This window comes from Sinocyclocheilus anshuiensis, unplaced genomic scaffold (assembly GCF_001515605.1).
Source record: "Sinocyclocheilus anshuiensis isolate Anshui unplaced genomic scaffold, SAMN03320099.WGS_v1.1 scaffold1182, whole genome shotgun sequence".
Lineage (NCBI taxonomy): Eukaryota > Metazoa > Chordata > Actinopteri > Cypriniformes > Cyprinidae > Sinocyclocheilus > Sinocyclocheilus anshuiensis.
In genome coordinates this window covers 66,389-69,373 of record NW_015558653.1, presented here as the reverse complement: position 1 = coordinate 69,373, position 2,985 = coordinate 66,389, and the positions used below count along the sequence as shown (strand labels likewise).

At 34.6% G+C, this 2,985-nt stretch overlaps 1 protein-coding gene across 1 annotated transcript in view; it reads right to left on the bottom strand.

Moving 5' to 3' along the window:
* The window catches only part of LOC107681020 (tyrosine-protein kinase CSK-like), a 40,322-nt gene that overhangs the window by 20,319 nt on the left and 17,018 nt on the right, over positions 1-2,985 (bottom strand). The window lies entirely within an intron of this gene.

Genomic DNA, 2,985 nt, shown 5'->3' with positions numbered 1-2,985 from the left:
TTTCTGTGATGCGCAGCTGTATTTTCAGCATCATTACTCCAGTCTTCAGTGTCACATGATCTTCAGAAATCAGTATAATATGCTGCTGCTCAAGAAACATTTCTGATTATTATCAGTGTTGAAAACATTAATATTTTTGTGGAAACCGTGATACATTTTATTTTTTAGGATTCACAGATGAACAGAAAGTTCAAAAGAACAGCATTAATTTGAAATAGAAATATTTTGTAACATTATAAACGTCTTTACTGCCACCTTTGATCAATTTAATGCAGCCTTGATGAGTAAAAGCGTTTATTTCTTTCTAAAAACGAATCTCACTGACCACAGAGTTTTGAACAGTAGTGAGTATAGCCTATATACAATTAAAGATTACATCAGCACTGTGATTCCTGCAGTTATTTGTGAATATTTATGATCGTGGGAAAGCAGAACGTGTGTGTGTTGAGGTGTTGTGTTGGGAATATGTTGGCGTGTGTGTTGTGTGTGAAGTGTGTGTGTGAGGGTGTTAATTACTGTGTTCATTAAGGATGTGTGTAGATTCACACTGTGAGTTTTGACCGGGTCATGCTGTGTTCTGCGGTCTAATATATAACACTTGATACAGTTTTAAGAACTAAGAAAGTTAAACATCAGATTTTCAAATGCTACTATTTAGGTTAAATTTATATTTAGTTTTATTTAATTTTTAGTTATTTATTAATGTTAGTAACTTATTTCAGCCAAGGCAACATTTCTAATTGTCCTTTAGCTTTTTATCTAATATTTATATTTTATTTTTAATTTAAGTTTTTCATCTAATATTTATATTTTATTTCATTTCAACTTTACTTAAAAAATGTTTTTAATAGTTTTAGTTTAATAAATAATAGCCATACCCTGTAAAAATATTTTTCCTAAGTTATAAACAAAGATTAAAGGAGTATGTTAGAAAATAGTAAGAAAATACTAATTCAGTCTTTCTACTCCACAATTTCACATTTAGTTCAATGTGTTGGTTGCTGTTTCTTTGTAATGAATTGTGCAATTTACTAGCAATTTCAAAGTGAAAATTGTTCCTACGCCAATGTTTTTTCCAGTTTATGATTCACTTTTTAATAAATATTGTCATAATGTAAGACAAAGCTATATAGGAAATTAATATTTATAATAGAATTAGAATAGAATAAATATTTAGAAGTGAAGAGTGTTTTGCTGACTGTTATGAATTTGTGTTTGTGAACTTTTGACCAACCTTTGCTCAGACTCTCATGAAAGGTGTGAGAGTGTGTGTGAGTGTGTGTGTGTGAGAGAGAGTGTGTGTGAGTGTGTGTGTGTGAGAGTGTGAGAGAGAGTGTGTGAGAGAGAGTTTAGGAGGTTGTGGGTAAAGCGTCTAAATCTGGTCTCTGCTCTGAAAACCGTCGACACACATTAATCTACAGCATTATATTATAACAGGCAGAAGATGAAAGAGCTTTATTCTGATTCTGACCGAATGACTGAACATTGTCTATGACTAACAAATCAATAAATCAAAGGAGAGCAAATATTGATTACTTCAATAATTATTAAGACCAAGAACGGACTTGTTTTTGGTAAAAAAAAAAAAAAAAAAAGGTTTTTGGTAATTGAAATAGATTAAAAGCTTAAAAATTAATACAGTCTCATAAAAAAAAAAAAAAAACACTGATTTTTGTAAATCATTAATGATGCAAATATTAACTACATTTTCTAAAATATGAACATGTTTTAAATAGGCTACAGAAATGTAATAAACTGCAAATTAACATATTAAAGTTATTCAACAAAACATTATTTAGTCAAGAGCAGTGAAGGATTGTCTCTGTTTTTCGTTGTTTGATTAATATTAATGACAGACAGCACAGCTTTATTAGGCTGCTATCACAAGACCTATTTCACGGATCCAATAGGCCTAACTGATACACATGCGTTTTCTTTTGCAACTGTTTACATTAACTTAAGACAAAACCGACAGTGCTTATCAGGATACTCGCGAGGACGACCATTTTGACGTCATTTTGTGTGTATTTGGCCACTTAAGCGCAACAAACTCAATTTGACCACAGCGCGCGCTTTGGATGTGACTGAGCGCACAGAAAAGTGCCTCTGGAGAGCGCGAGTACCGAATGGCTTTATAAGACGTGAAAATAAAAAATTTTTGTGACGATGCAACAATGACCGATTAGGCAAGTGACAATTCTGTCAACTGTACCGAAACACGAGCTAAAGTCTTGTATCGCAGCGTGCAAGCAGCTCTAGATGCGTCGATGTGAAGAGAAGGTCAAAGACAGAGGACGCGGTACAGCTGAACCTCTCGACCTGTTTTCATCTGATGGTTTGTGTGGATTTATTTACTCATCTAACTAGGGGTGCTCCTAGTGCTGGGCGGTATGACCAAAAATGTATATCACGGTATTTTTCAAAATTATACCGCTTTCACGGTACATGACGGTATTTTTTTTCTCATGCATGACCGGGTGTTAACCATATTCTCTACTGATTGAGAGGAAATACTGCAGTATATTGACTTAGAATGCCCTATTTTACTGTCATGATGAGTGAATATAGTCAAAAAATTCCACACTAAATAGTGACTAAACACGACCCCTTTTAATACATGTTAACCAGGAGTCACTCTCATTTATAATCGTGGCATCGTCTGATAAAATCAACATGCATCTACACTAAAGAGCGGCTATGCGGTTGTTTTGGCTATATTACTTTTTTGTCTCATGCAGCGCACTGCCTGCGTCTGAGTAACAAACTAAAAACAACAACAAACTAAAAAGTGCATGTGATATTAACAGACGAACTACGCTCATATTTATAATTCCAAACAATCAGTAAGCGACAGGTGCTTGGAAACTCTGTTTTGTACTCGTTTATTGATGAGTCGGCTGCGGTGCAGCCAACTGAATGAGCTGCTTCTCTGCCGCTCACTGCACAGAACAGACGCCGAGAGAGGCGACACTTCTCCGGGAAAGT